Below are 11,446 nucleotides of genomic sequence, written 5' to 3' on the forward strand. Positions count from 1 at the left end.
AAAATTGAACTCGGAATTTAACTGACGGTGAACGCATTTTCATAGGATGAAATGGTGTTGTGCAAGGAGAAATTCCCTCGTTACGCTTCGGCCTGTTGTTACCCAATGGAAGATCCAAAAGCCAACTCTGGCAGGACTCGAACCCACAACCTTTGAATGGCTTTCGTGATAGAGCACCTAGAAGTCCAACACGCTGTCCATTGCGCCACAGAGTCTCTTGAAGACAGCAAATGCTGATCCAAAACTTGAAGATATGAAGAGAAGCAACTAGTCCAGCACAAGATAATGCGTTGTAAATGTTTGCACCATGCTGGAATAAATACTTGATTAAAACGGTGCAAAAATTGAACTCGGAATGCAACAGACGGTGAACGCATTTTCATAGGATGAAATGGTGTTGTGCAAGGAGAAATTCCCTCGTTACACTTCGGCCTGTTGTTACCCAATGGAAGATCCAAAAGCCAACTCTGGTGGGACTCGAACGCACAACCTTTGAATGGCTTTCATGATAGATCACCTAGAAGTCCAACGCGCTGTCCATTGCGCCACAGAGTCTCTTGAAGACAGCAAATGCTGATCCAAAACTTGAAGATATGAAGAGAAGCAACTAGTCCAGCACAAGATAATGCGTTGTAAATGTTTGCACCATGCTGGAATGAATACTTGATTAAAACGGTGCAAAAATTGAACTCGGAATGCAACAGACGGTGAATGCATTTTCATAGGATGAAATGGTGTTGTGCAAGGAGAAATTCCCTCGTTACGCTTCGGCCTGTTGTTACCCAATGGAAGATCCAAAAGCCAACTCTGGTGGGACTCGAACCCACAACCTTTGAATGGCTTTCATGATAGATCACCTAGAAGTCCAACGCGCTGTCCATTGCGCCACAGAGTCTCTTGAAGACAGCAAATGCTGATCCAAAACTTGAAGATATGAAGAGAAGCAACTAGTCCAGCACAAGATAATGCATTGTAAATGTTTGCACCATGCTGGAATAAATACTTGATTAAAACGGTGCAAAAATTGATCTCGGAATGCAACAGACGGTGAATGCATTTTCATAGGATGAAATGGTGTTGTGCAAGGAGAAATTCCCTCTTTACGCTTCGGCCTGTTGTTACCCAATGGAAGATCCAAAATCCAACTCTGGTGGGACTCGAACCCACAACCTTTGAATGGCTTTCATGATAGATCACCTAGAAGTCCAACGCGCTGTCCATTGCGCCACAGAGTCTCTTGAAGACAGCAAATGCTGATCCAAAACTTGAAGATATGAAGAGAAGCAACTAGTCCAGCACAAGATAATGCATTGTAAATGTTTGCACCATGCTGGAATAAATACTTGATTAAAACGGTGCAAAAATTGATCTCGGAATGCAACAGACGGTGAATGCATTTTCATAGGATGAAATGGTGTTGTGCAAGGAGAAATTCCCTCTTTACGCTTCGGCCTGTTGTTACCCAATGGAAGATCCAAAATCCAACTCTGGTGGGACTCGAACCCACAACCTTTGAATGGCTTTCATGATAGATCACCTAGAAGTCCAACGCGCTGTCCATTGCGCCACAGAGTCTCTTGAAAACAGTAAATGCTGCTCCAAAACTTGAAGAAATGAAGAGAAGCAACTAGTCCAGCACAAGATAATGCGTTGTAAATGTTTGCACCATGCTGGAATGAATACTTGATTAAAACGGTGCAAAAATTGAACTCGGAATGCAACAGACGGTGAATGCATTTTCATAGGATGAAATGGTGTTGTGCAAGGAGAAATTCCCTCGTTACGCTTCGGCCTGTTGTTACCCAATGGAAGATCCAAAAGCCAACTCTGGTGGGACTCGAACCCACAACCTTTGAATGGCTTTCATGATAGATCACCTAGAAGTCCAACGCGCTGTCCATTGCGCCACAGAGTCTCTTGAAGACAGCAAATGCTGATCCAAAACTTGAAGATATGAAGAGAAGCAACTAGTCCAGCACAAGATAATGCATTGTAAATGTTTGCACCATGCTGGAATAAATACTTGATTAAAACGGTGCAAAAATTGATCTCGGAATGCAACAGACGGTGAATGCATTTTCATAGGATGAAATGGTGTTGTGCAAGGAGAAATTCCCTCGTTACGCTTCGGCCTGTTGTTACCCAATGGAAGATCCAAAAGCCAACTCTGGTGGGACTCGAACCCACAACCTTTGAATGGCTTTCATGATAGATCACCTAGAAGTCCAACGCGCTGTCCATTGCGCCACAGAGTCTCTTGAAGACAGCAAATGCTGATCCAAAACTTGAAGAAATGAAGAGAAGCAACTAGTCCAGCACAAGATAATGCGTTGTAAAAGTTTGCACCATGCTGGAATAAATACTTGATTAAAACGGTGCAAAAATTGATCTCGGAATGCAACAGACGGTGAATGCATTTTCATAGGATGAAATGGTGTTGTGCAAGGAGAAATTCCCTCGTTACGCTTCGGCCTGTTGTTACCCAATGGAAGATCCAAAATCAAACTCTGGTGGGACTCGAACCCACAACCTTTGAATGGCTTTCATGATAGATCACCTAGAAGTCCAACGCGCTGTCCATTGCGCCACAGAGTCTCTTGAAAACAGCAAATGCTGCTCCAAAACTTGAAGAAATGAAGAGAAGCAACTAGTCCAGCACAAGATAATGCGTTGTAAATGTTTGCACCATGCTGGAATAAATACTTGATTAAAACGGTGCAAAAATTGAACTCTGAATGCAACAGACGATGAATGCATTTTCATAGGATGAAATGGTGTTGTGCAAGGAGAAATTCCCTCGTTACGCTTCGGCCTGTTGTTACCCAATGGCAGATCCAAAAGCCAACTCTGGCGGGACTCGAACCCACAACCTTTGAATGGCTTTCATGATAGAGCACCTAGAAGTCCAACGCGCTGTCCATTGCGCCACAGAGTCTCTTGAAGACAGCAAATGCTGATCCAAAACTTGAAGATATGAAGAGAAGCAACTAGTCCAGCACAAGATAATGCGTTGTAAATGTTTGCACCATGCTGGAATGAATACTTGATTAAAACGGTGCAAAAATTGATCTCGGAATGCAACAGACGGTGAATGCATTTTCATAGGATGAAATGGTGTTGTGCAAGGAGAAATTCCCTCGTTACGCTTCGGCCTGTTGTTACCCAATGGAAGATCCAAAATCCAACTCTGGTGGGACTCGAACCCACCACCTTTGAATGGCTTTCATGATAGATCACCTAGAAGTCCAACGCGCTGTCCATTGCGCCACAGAGTCTCTTGAAGACAGCAAATGCTGATCCAAAACTTGAAGATATGAAGAGAAGCAACTAGTCCAGCACAAGATAATGCGTTGTAAATGTTTGCACCATGCTGGAATGAATACTTGATTAAAACGGTGCAAAAATTGATCTCGGAATGCAACAGACGGTGAACGCATTTTCATAGGATGAAATGGTGTTGTGCAAGGAGAAATTCCCTCGTTACGCTTCGGCCTGTTGTTACCCAATGGAAGATCCAAAAGCCAACTCTGGCAGGACTCGAACCCACAACCTTTGAATGGCTTTCATGATAGAGCACCTAGAAGTCCAACACACTGTCCATTGCGCCACAGAGTCTCTTGAAGACAGCAAATGCTGATCCAAAACTTGAAGAAATGAAGAGAAGCAACTAGTCCAGCACAAGATAATGCGTTGTAAATGTTTGCACCATGCTGGAATAAATACTTGATTAAAACGGTGCAAAAATTGAACTCGGAATGCAACAGACGGTGAACGCATTTTCATAGGATGAAATGGTGTTGTGCAAGGAGAAATTCCCTCGTTACGCTTCGGCCTGTTGTTACCCAATGGAAGATCCAAAAGCCAACTCTGGCAGGACTCGAACCCACAACCTTTGAATGGCTTTCATGATAGAGCACCTAGAAGTCCAACACGCTGTCCATTGCGCCACAGAGTCTCTTGAAGACAGCAAATGCTGATCCAAAACTTGAAGAAATGAAGAGAAGCAACTAGTCCAGCACAAGATAATGCGTTGTAAATGTTTGCACCATGCTGGAATAAATACTTGATTAAAACGGTGCAAAAATTGAACTCGGAATGCAACAGACGGTGAACGCATTTTCATAGGATGAAATGGTGTTGTGCAAGGAGAAATTCCCTCGTTACACTTCGGCCTGTTGTTACCCAATGGAAGATCCAAAAGCCAACTCTGGTGGGACTCGAACGCACAACCTTTGAATGGCTTTCATGATAGATCACCTAGAAGTCCAACGCGCTGTCCATTGCGCCACAGAGTCTCTTGAAGACAGCAAATGCTGATCCAAAACTTGAAGAAATGAAGAGAAGCAACTAGTCCAGCACAAGATAATGCGTTGTAAATGTTTGCACCATGCTGGAATAAATACTTGATTAAAACGGTGCAAAAATTGAACTCGGAATGCAACAGACGGTGAACGCATTTTCATAGGATGAAATGGTGTTGTGCAAGGAGAAATTCCCTCGTTACACTTCGGCCTGTTGTTACCCAATGGAAGATCCAAAAGCCAACTCTGGTGGGACTCGAACGCACAACCTTTGAATGGCTTTCATGATAGATCACCTAGAAGTCCAACGCGCTGTCCATTGCGCCACAGAGTCTCTTGAAGACAGCAAATGCTGATCCAAAACTTGAAGATATGAAGAGAAGCAACTAGTCCAGCACAAGATAATGCGTTGTAAATGTTTGCACCATGCTGGAATGAATACTTGATTAAAACGGTGCAAAAATTGAACTCGGAATGCAACAGACGGTGAATGCATTTTCATAGGATGAAATGGTGTTGTGCAAGGAGAAATTCCCTCGTTACGCTTCGGCCTGTTGTTACCCAATGGAAGATCCAAAAGCCAACTCTGGTGGGACTCGAACCCACAACCTTTGAATGGCTTTCATGATAGATCACCTAGAAGTCCAACGCGCTGTCCATTGCGCCACAGAGTCTCTTGAAGACAGCAAATGCTGATCCAAAACTTGAAGATATGAAGAGAAGCAACTAGTCCAGCACAAGATAATGCATTGTAAATGTTTGCACCATGCTGGAATAAATACTTGATTAAAACGGTGCAAAAATTGATCTCGGAATGCAACAGACGGTGAATGCATTTTCATAGGATGAAATGGTGTTGTGCAAGGAGAAATTCCCTCGTTACGCTTCGGCCTGTTGTTACCCAATGGAAGATCCAAAAGCCAACTCTGGTGGGACTCGAACCCACAACCTTTGAATGGCTTTCATGATAGATCACCTAGAAGTCCAACGCGCTGTCCATTGCGCCACAGAGTCTCTTGAAGACAGCAAATGCTGATCCAAAACTTGAAGATATGAAGAGAAGCAACTAGTCCAGCACAAGATAATGCGTTGTAAATGTTTGCACCATGCTGGAATGAATACTTGATTAAAACGGTGCAAAAATTGAACTCGGAATGCAACAGACGGTGAATGCATTTTCATAGGATGAAATGGTGTTGTGCAAGGAGAAATTCCCTCGTTACGCTTCGGCCTGTTGTTACCCAATGGAAGATCCAAAAGCCAACTCTGGTGGGACTCGAACCCACAACCTTTGAATGGCTTTCATGATAGATCACCTAGAAGTCCAACGCGCTGTCCATTGCGCCACAGAGTCTCTTGAAGACAGCAAATGCTGATCCAAAACTTGAAGATATGAAGAGAAGCAACTAGTCCAGCACAAGATAATGCATTGTAAATGTTTGCACCATGCTGGAATAAATACTTGATTAAAACGGTGCAAAAATTGATCTCGGAATGCAACAGACGGTGAATGCATTTTCATAGGATGAAATGGTGTTGTGCAAGGAGAAATTCCCTCGTTACGCTTCGGCCTGTTGTTACCCAATGGAAGATCCAAAAGCCAACTCTGGTGGGACTCGAACCCACAACCTTTGAATGGCTTTCATGATAGATCACCTAGAAGTCCAACGCGCTGTCCATTGCGCCACAGAGTCTCTTGAAGACAGCAAATGCTGATCCAAAACTTGAAGATATGAAGAGAAGCAACTAGTCCAGCACAAGATAATGCGTTGTAAATGTTTGCACCATGCTGGAATGAATACTTGATTAAAACGGTGCAAAAATTGATCTCGGAATGCAACAGACGGTGAACGCATTTTCATAGGATGAAATGGTGTTGTGCAAGGAGAAATTCCCTCGTTACGCTTCGGCCTGTTGTTACCCAATGGAAGATCCAAAAGCCAACTCTGGCAGGACTCGAACCCACAACCTTTGAATGGCTTTCATGATAGAGCACCTAGAAGTCCAACACACTGTCCATTGCGCCACAGAGTCTCTTGAAGACAGCAAATGCTGATCCAAAACTTGAAGAAATGAAGAGAAGCAACTAGTCCAGCACAAGATAATGCGTTGTAAATGTTTGCACCATGCTGGAATAAATACTTGATTAAAACGGTGCAAAAATTGAACTCGGAATGCAACAGACGGTGAACGCATTTTCATAGGATGAAATGGTGTTGTGCAAGGAGAAATTCCCTCGTTACGCTTCGGCCTGTTGTTACCCAATGGAAGATCCAAAAGCCAACTCTGGCAGGACTCGAACCCACAACCTTTGAATGGCTTTCATGATAGAGCACCTAGAAGTCCAACACGCTGTCCATTGCGCCACAGAGTCTCTTGAAGACAGCAAATGCTGATCCAAAACTTGAAGAAATGAAGAGAAGCAACTAGTCCAGCACAAGATAATGCGTTGTAAATGTTTGCACCATGCTGGAATAAATACTTGATTAAAACGGTGCAAAAATTGAACTCGGAATGCAACAGACGGTGAACGCATTTTCATAGGATGAAATGGTGTTGTGCAAGGAGAAATTCCCTCGTTACACTTCGGCCTGTTGTTACCCAATGGAAGATCCAAAAGCCAACTCTGGTGGGACTCGAACGCACAACCTTTGAATGGCTTTCATGATAGATCACCTAGAAGTCCAACGCGCTGTCCATTGCGCCACAGAGTCTCTTGAAGACAGCAAATGCTGATCCAAAACTTGAAGAAATGAAGAGAAGCAACTAGTCCAGCACAAGATAATGCGTTGTAAATGTTTGCACCATGCTGGAATAAATACTTGATTAAAACGGTGCAAAAATTGAACTCGGAATGCAACAGACGGTGAACGCATTTTCATAGGATGAAATGGTGTTGTGCAAGGAGAAATTCCCTCGTTACACTTCGGCCTGTTGTTACCCAATGGAAGATCCAAAAGCCAACTCTGGTGGGACTCGAACGCACAACCTTTGAATGGCTTTCATGATAGATCACCTAGAAGTCCAACGCGCTGTCCATTGCGCCACAGAGTCTCTTGAAGACAGCAAATGCTGATCCAAAACTTGAAGATATGAAGAGAAGCAACTAGTCCAGCACAAGATAATGCGTTGTAAATGTTTGCACCATGCTGGAATGAATACTTGATTAAAACGGTGCAAAAATTGAACTCGGAATGCAACAGACGGTGAATGCATTTTCATAGGATGAAATGGTGTTGTGCAAGGAGAAATTCCCTCGTTACGCTTCGGCCTGTTGTTACCCAATGGAAGATCCAAAAGCCAACTCTGGTGGGACTCGAACCCACAACCTTTGAATGGCTTTCATGATAGATCACCTAGAAGTCCAACGCGCTGTCCATTGCGCCACAGAGTCTCTTGAAGACAGCAAATGCTGATCCAAAACTTGAAGATATGAAGAGAAGCAACTAGTCCAGCACAAGATAATGCATTGTAAATGTTTGCACCATGCTGGAATAAATACTTGATTAAAACGGTGCAAAAATTGATCTCGGAATGCAACAGACGGTGAATGCATTTTCATAGGATGAAATGGTGTTGTGCAAGGAGAAATTCCCTCGTTACGCTTCGGCCTGTTGTTACCCAATGGAAGATCCAAAAGCCAACTCTGGTGGGACTCGAACCCACAACCTTTGAATGGCTTTCATGATAGATCACCTAGAAGTCCAACGCGCTGTCCATTGCGCCACAGAGTCTCTTGAAGACAGCAAATGCTGATCCAAAACTTGAAGAAATGAAGAGAAGCAACTAGTCCAGCACAAGATAATGCGTTGTAAAAGTTTGCACCATGCTGGAATAAATACTTGATTAAAACGGTGCAAAAATTGATCTCGGAATGCAACAGACGGTGAATGCATTTTCATAGGATGAAATGGTGTTGTGCAAGGAGAAATTCCCTCGTTACGCTTCGGCCTGTTGTTACCCAATGGAAGATCCAAAATCAAACTCTGGTGGGACTCGAACCCACAACCTTTGAATGGCTTTCATGATAGATCACCTAGAAGTCCAACGCGCTGTCCATTGCGCCACAGAGTCTCTTGAAGACAGCAAATGCTGATCCAAAACTTGAAGATATGAAGAGAAGCAACTAGTCCAGCACAAGATAATGCGTTGTAAATGTTTGCACCATGCTGGAATGAATACTTGATTAAAACGGTGCAAAAATTGATCTCGGAATGCAACAGACGGTGAATGCTTTTTCATAGGATGAAATGGTGTTGTGCAAGGAGAAATTCCCTCGTTACGCTTCGGCCTGTTGTTACCCAATGGAAGATCCAAAATCCAACTCTGGTGGGACTCGAACCCACCACCTTTGAATGGCTTTCATGATAGATCACCTAGAAGTCCAACGCGCTGTCCATTGCGCCACAGAGTCTCTTGAAGACAGCAAATGCTGATCCAAAACTTGAAGAAATGAAGAGAAGCAACTAGTCCAGCACAAGATAATGCGTTGTAAATGTTTGCACCATGCTGGAATAAATACTTGATTAAAACGGTGCAAAAATTGAACTCGGAATTTAACTGACGGTGAACGCATTTTCATAGGATGAAATGGTGTTGTGCAAGGAGAAATTCCCTCGTTACGCTTCGGCCTGTTGTTACCCAATGGAAGATCCAAAAGCCAACTCTGGCAGGACTCGAACCCACAACCTTTGAATGGCTTTCGTGATAGAGCACCTAGAAGTCCAACACGCTGTCCATTGCGCCACAGAGTCTCTTGAAGACAGCAAATGCTGATCCAAAACTTGAAGAAATGAAGAGAAGCAACTAGTCCAGCACAAGATAATGCGTTGTAAATGTTTGCACCATGCTGGAATAAATACTTGATTAAAACGGTGCAAAAATTGAACTCGGAATGCAACAGACGGTGAACGCATTTTCATAAGATGAAATGGTGTTGTGCAAGGAGAAATTCCCTCGTTACGCTTCGGCCTGTTGTTACCCAATGGAAGATCCAAAAGCCAACTCTGGTGGGACTCGAACCCACAACCTTTGAATGGCTTTCATGATAGATCACCTAGAAGTCCAACGCGCTGTCCATTGCGCCACAGAGTCTCTTGAAGACAGCAAATGCTGATCCAAAACTTGAAGATATGAAGAGAAGCAACTAGTCCAGCACAAGATAATGCGTTGTAAATGTTTGCACCATGCTGGAATGAATACTTGATTAAAACGGTGCAAAAATTGATCTCGGAATGCAACAGACGGTGAATGCATTTTCATAGGATGAAATGGTGTTGTGCAAGGAGAAATTCCCTCGTTACGCTTCGGCCTGTTGTTACCCAATGGAAGATCCAAAATCCAACTCTGGTGGGACTCGAACCCACCACCTTTGAATGGCTTTCATGATAGATCACCTAGAAGTCCAACGCGCTGTCCATTGCGCCACAGAGTCTCTTGAAGACAGCAAATGCTGATCCAAAACTTGAAGAAATGAAGAGAAGCAACTAGTCCAGCACAAGATAATGCGTTGTAAATGTTTGCACCATGCTGGAATAAATACTTGATTAAAACGGTGCAAAAATTGAACTCGGAATTTAACTGACGGTGAACGCATTTTCATAGGATGAAATGGTGTTGTGCAAGGAGAAATTCCCTCGTTACGCTTCGGCCTGTTGTTACCCAATGGAAGATCCAAAAGCCAACTCTGGCAGGACTCGAACCCACAACCTTTGAATGGCTTTCGTGATAGAGCACCTAGAAGTCCAACACGCTGTCCATTGCGCCACAGAGTCTCTTGAAGACAGCAAATGCTGATCCAAAACTTGAAGAAATGAAGAGAAGCAACTAGTCCAGCACAAGATAATGCGTTGTAAATGTTTGCACCATGCTGGAATAAATACTTGATTAAAACGGTGCAAAAATTGAACTCGGAATGCAACAGACGGTGAACGCATTTTCATAGGATGAAATGGTGTTGTGCAAGGAGAAATTCCCTCGTTACACTTCGGCCTGTTGTTACCCAATGGAAGATCCAAAAGCCAACTCTGGTGGGACTCGAACCCACAACCTTTGAATGGCTTTCATGATAGATCACCTAGAAGTCCAACGCGCTGTCCATTGCGCCACAGAGTCTCTTGAAGACGGCAAATGCTGATCCAAAACTTGAAGAAATGAAGAGAAGCAACTAGTCCAGCACAAGATAATGCGTTGTAAATGTTTGCACCATGCTGGAATAAATACTTGATTAAAACGGTGCAAAAATTGAACTCGGAATGCAACAGACGGTGAACGCATTTTCATAAGATGAAATGGTGTTGTGCAAGGAGAAATTCCCTCGTTACGCTTCGGCCTGTTGTTACCCAATGGAAGATCCAAAAGCCAACTCTGGTGGGACTCGAACCCACAACCTTTGAATGGCTTTCATGATAGATCACCTAGAAGTCCAACGCGCTGTCCATTGCGCCACAGAGTCTCTTGAAGACAGCAAATGCTGATCCAAAACTTGAAGATATGAAGAGAAGCAACTAGTCCAGCACAAGATAATGCGTTGTAAATGTTTGCACCATGCTGGAATGAATACTTGATTAAAACGGTGCAAAAATTGATCTCGGAATGCAACAGACGGTGAATGCATTTTCATAGGATGAAATGGTGTTGTGCAAGGAGAAATTCCCTCGTTACGCTTCGGCCTGTTGTTACCCAATGGAAGATCCAAAATCCAACTCTGGTGGGACTCGAACCCACCACCTTTGAATGGCTTTCATGATAGATCACCTAGAAGTCCAACGCGCTGTCCATTGCGCCACAGAGTCTCTTGAAGACAGCAAATGCTGATCCAAAACTTGAAGAAATGAAGAGAAGCAACTAGTCCAGCACAAGATAATGCGTTGTAAATGTTTGCACCATGCTGGAATAAATACTTGATTAAAACGGTGCAAAAATTGAACTCGGAATGCAACTGACGGTGAACGCATTTTCATAGGATGAAATGGTGTTGTGCAAGGAGAAATTCCCTCGTTACGCTTCGGCCTGTTGTTACCCAATGGAAGATCCAAAAGCCAACTCTGGCAGGACTCGAACCCACAACCTTTGAATGGCTTTCATGATAGAGCACCTAGAAGTCCAACACGCTGTCCATTGCGCCACAGAGTCTCTTGAAGACA

At 43.6% G+C, this 11,446-nt stretch overlaps 26 non-coding genes across 26 annotated transcripts; all 26 read right to left on the bottom strand.

The window, feature by feature from the left end:
• Positions 1-462: 462 nt before the first annotated feature.
• Positions 463-555, bottom strand: trnar-ucu (transfer RNA arginine (anticodon UCU)). Its single transcript has 2 exons — positions 519-555; positions 463-498 (listed from the first exon to the last, which is right to left on the bottom strand). It is a non-coding gene; the product is annotated as a tRNA-Arg (tRNA).
• A 247-nt stretch (positions 556-802) lies between these two features.
• trnar-ucu (transfer RNA arginine (anticodon UCU)) lies at positions 803-895 on the bottom strand. The gene is made up of 2 exons: positions 859-895; positions 803-838 (listed from the first exon to the last, which is right to left on the bottom strand). It is a non-coding gene; the product is annotated as a tRNA-Arg (tRNA).
• Positions 896-1,142: 247 nt separating this feature from the next.
• trnar-ucu (transfer RNA arginine (anticodon UCU)) lies at positions 1,143-1,235 on the bottom strand. The gene is made up of 2 exons: positions 1,199-1,235; positions 1,143-1,178 (listed from the first exon to the last, which is right to left on the bottom strand). It is a non-coding gene; the product is annotated as a tRNA-Arg (tRNA).
• A 247-nt stretch (positions 1,236-1,482) lies between these two features.
• Positions 1,483-1,575, bottom strand: trnar-ucu (transfer RNA arginine (anticodon UCU)). The gene is made up of 2 exons: positions 1,539-1,575; positions 1,483-1,518 (listed from the first exon to the last, which is right to left on the bottom strand). It is a non-coding gene; the product is annotated as a tRNA-Arg (tRNA).
• Positions 1,576-1,822: 247 nt separating this feature from the next.
• Positions 1,823-1,915, bottom strand: trnar-ucu (transfer RNA arginine (anticodon UCU)). Its single transcript has 2 exons — positions 1,879-1,915; positions 1,823-1,858 (listed from the first exon to the last, which is right to left on the bottom strand). It is a non-coding gene; the product is annotated as a tRNA-Arg (tRNA).
• A 247-nt stretch (positions 1,916-2,162) lies between these two features.
• trnar-ucu (transfer RNA arginine (anticodon UCU)) lies at positions 2,163-2,255 on the bottom strand. Its single transcript has 2 exons — positions 2,219-2,255; positions 2,163-2,198 (listed from the first exon to the last, which is right to left on the bottom strand). It is a non-coding gene; the product is annotated as a tRNA-Arg (tRNA).
• Positions 2,256-2,502: 247 nt separating this feature from the next.
• Positions 2,503-2,595, bottom strand: trnar-ucu (transfer RNA arginine (anticodon UCU)). The gene is made up of 2 exons: positions 2,559-2,595; positions 2,503-2,538 (listed from the first exon to the last, which is right to left on the bottom strand). It is a non-coding gene; the product is annotated as a tRNA-Arg (tRNA).
• Positions 2,596-2,842: 247 nt separating this feature from the next.
• Positions 2,843-2,935, bottom strand: trnar-ucu (transfer RNA arginine (anticodon UCU)). The gene is made up of 2 exons: positions 2,899-2,935; positions 2,843-2,878 (listed from the first exon to the last, which is right to left on the bottom strand). It is a non-coding gene; the product is annotated as a tRNA-Arg (tRNA).
• Positions 2,936-3,182: 247 nt separating this feature from the next.
• Positions 3,183-3,275, bottom strand: trnar-ucu (transfer RNA arginine (anticodon UCU)). The gene is made up of 2 exons: positions 3,239-3,275; positions 3,183-3,218 (listed from the first exon to the last, which is right to left on the bottom strand). It is a non-coding gene; the product is annotated as a tRNA-Arg (tRNA).
• Positions 3,276-4,202: 927 nt separating this feature from the next.
• On the bottom strand, positions 4,203-4,295 carry trnar-ucu (transfer RNA arginine (anticodon UCU)). The gene is made up of 2 exons: positions 4,259-4,295; positions 4,203-4,238 (listed from the first exon to the last, which is right to left on the bottom strand). It is a non-coding gene; the product is annotated as a tRNA-Arg (tRNA).
• Positions 4,296-4,542: 247 nt separating this feature from the next.
• On the bottom strand, positions 4,543-4,635 carry trnar-ucu (transfer RNA arginine (anticodon UCU)). The gene is made up of 2 exons: positions 4,599-4,635; positions 4,543-4,578 (listed from the first exon to the last, which is right to left on the bottom strand). It is a non-coding gene; the product is annotated as a tRNA-Arg (tRNA).
• A 247-nt stretch (positions 4,636-4,882) lies between these two features.
• On the bottom strand, positions 4,883-4,975 carry trnar-ucu (transfer RNA arginine (anticodon UCU)). Its single transcript has 2 exons — positions 4,939-4,975; positions 4,883-4,918 (listed from the first exon to the last, which is right to left on the bottom strand). It is a non-coding gene; the product is annotated as a tRNA-Arg (tRNA).
• Positions 4,976-5,222: 247 nt separating this feature from the next.
• On the bottom strand, positions 5,223-5,315 carry trnar-ucu (transfer RNA arginine (anticodon UCU)). Its single transcript has 2 exons — positions 5,279-5,315; positions 5,223-5,258 (listed from the first exon to the last, which is right to left on the bottom strand). It is a non-coding gene; the product is annotated as a tRNA-Arg (tRNA).
• A 247-nt stretch (positions 5,316-5,562) lies between these two features.
• trnar-ucu (transfer RNA arginine (anticodon UCU)) lies at positions 5,563-5,655 on the bottom strand. Its single transcript has 2 exons — positions 5,619-5,655; positions 5,563-5,598 (listed from the first exon to the last, which is right to left on the bottom strand). It is a non-coding gene; the product is annotated as a tRNA-Arg (tRNA).
• Positions 5,656-5,902: 247 nt separating this feature from the next.
• Positions 5,903-5,995, bottom strand: trnar-ucu (transfer RNA arginine (anticodon UCU)). The gene is made up of 2 exons: positions 5,959-5,995; positions 5,903-5,938 (listed from the first exon to the last, which is right to left on the bottom strand). It is a non-coding gene; the product is annotated as a tRNA-Arg (tRNA).
• A 927-nt stretch (positions 5,996-6,922) lies between these two features.
• On the bottom strand, positions 6,923-7,015 carry trnar-ucu (transfer RNA arginine (anticodon UCU)). The gene is made up of 2 exons: positions 6,979-7,015; positions 6,923-6,958 (listed from the first exon to the last, which is right to left on the bottom strand). It is a non-coding gene; the product is annotated as a tRNA-Arg (tRNA).
• Positions 7,016-7,262: 247 nt separating this feature from the next.
• trnar-ucu (transfer RNA arginine (anticodon UCU)) lies at positions 7,263-7,355 on the bottom strand. The gene is made up of 2 exons: positions 7,319-7,355; positions 7,263-7,298 (listed from the first exon to the last, which is right to left on the bottom strand). It is a non-coding gene; the product is annotated as a tRNA-Arg (tRNA).
• Positions 7,356-7,602: 247 nt separating this feature from the next.
• trnar-ucu (transfer RNA arginine (anticodon UCU)) lies at positions 7,603-7,695 on the bottom strand. Its single transcript has 2 exons — positions 7,659-7,695; positions 7,603-7,638 (listed from the first exon to the last, which is right to left on the bottom strand). It is a non-coding gene; the product is annotated as a tRNA-Arg (tRNA).
• Positions 7,696-7,942: 247 nt separating this feature from the next.
• trnar-ucu (transfer RNA arginine (anticodon UCU)) lies at positions 7,943-8,035 on the bottom strand. Its single transcript has 2 exons — positions 7,999-8,035; positions 7,943-7,978 (listed from the first exon to the last, which is right to left on the bottom strand). It is a non-coding gene; the product is annotated as a tRNA-Arg (tRNA).
• A 247-nt stretch (positions 8,036-8,282) lies between these two features.
• Positions 8,283-8,375, bottom strand: trnar-ucu (transfer RNA arginine (anticodon UCU)). The gene is made up of 2 exons: positions 8,339-8,375; positions 8,283-8,318 (listed from the first exon to the last, which is right to left on the bottom strand). It is a non-coding gene; the product is annotated as a tRNA-Arg (tRNA).
• A 247-nt stretch (positions 8,376-8,622) lies between these two features.
• On the bottom strand, positions 8,623-8,715 carry trnar-ucu (transfer RNA arginine (anticodon UCU)). The gene is made up of 2 exons: positions 8,679-8,715; positions 8,623-8,658 (listed from the first exon to the last, which is right to left on the bottom strand). It is a non-coding gene; the product is annotated as a tRNA-Arg (tRNA).
• A 587-nt stretch (positions 8,716-9,302) lies between these two features.
• Positions 9,303-9,395, bottom strand: trnar-ucu (transfer RNA arginine (anticodon UCU)). Its single transcript has 2 exons — positions 9,359-9,395; positions 9,303-9,338 (listed from the first exon to the last, which is right to left on the bottom strand). It is a non-coding gene; the product is annotated as a tRNA-Arg (tRNA).
• A 247-nt stretch (positions 9,396-9,642) lies between these two features.
• Positions 9,643-9,735, bottom strand: trnar-ucu (transfer RNA arginine (anticodon UCU)). Its single transcript has 2 exons — positions 9,699-9,735; positions 9,643-9,678 (listed from the first exon to the last, which is right to left on the bottom strand). It is a non-coding gene; the product is annotated as a tRNA-Arg (tRNA).
• A 587-nt stretch (positions 9,736-10,322) lies between these two features.
• trnar-ucu (transfer RNA arginine (anticodon UCU)) lies at positions 10,323-10,415 on the bottom strand. Its single transcript has 2 exons — positions 10,379-10,415; positions 10,323-10,358 (listed from the first exon to the last, which is right to left on the bottom strand). It is a non-coding gene; the product is annotated as a tRNA-Arg (tRNA).
• A 247-nt stretch (positions 10,416-10,662) lies between these two features.
• On the bottom strand, positions 10,663-10,755 carry trnar-ucu (transfer RNA arginine (anticodon UCU)). The gene is made up of 2 exons: positions 10,719-10,755; positions 10,663-10,698 (listed from the first exon to the last, which is right to left on the bottom strand). It is a non-coding gene; the product is annotated as a tRNA-Arg (tRNA).
• A 247-nt stretch (positions 10,756-11,002) lies between these two features.
• Positions 11,003-11,095, bottom strand: trnar-ucu (transfer RNA arginine (anticodon UCU)). Its single transcript has 2 exons — positions 11,059-11,095; positions 11,003-11,038 (listed from the first exon to the last, which is right to left on the bottom strand). It is a non-coding gene; the product is annotated as a tRNA-Arg (tRNA).
• Between the last annotated feature and the right edge of the window lie 351 nt (positions 11,096-11,446).

This window comes from Pungitius pungitius, chromosome 3 (assembly GCF_949316345.1).
Source record: "Pungitius pungitius chromosome 3, fPunPun2.1, whole genome shotgun sequence".
NCBI classification, from domain to species: Eukaryota; Metazoa; Chordata; class Actinopteri; order Perciformes; family Gasterosteidae; genus Pungitius; species Pungitius pungitius.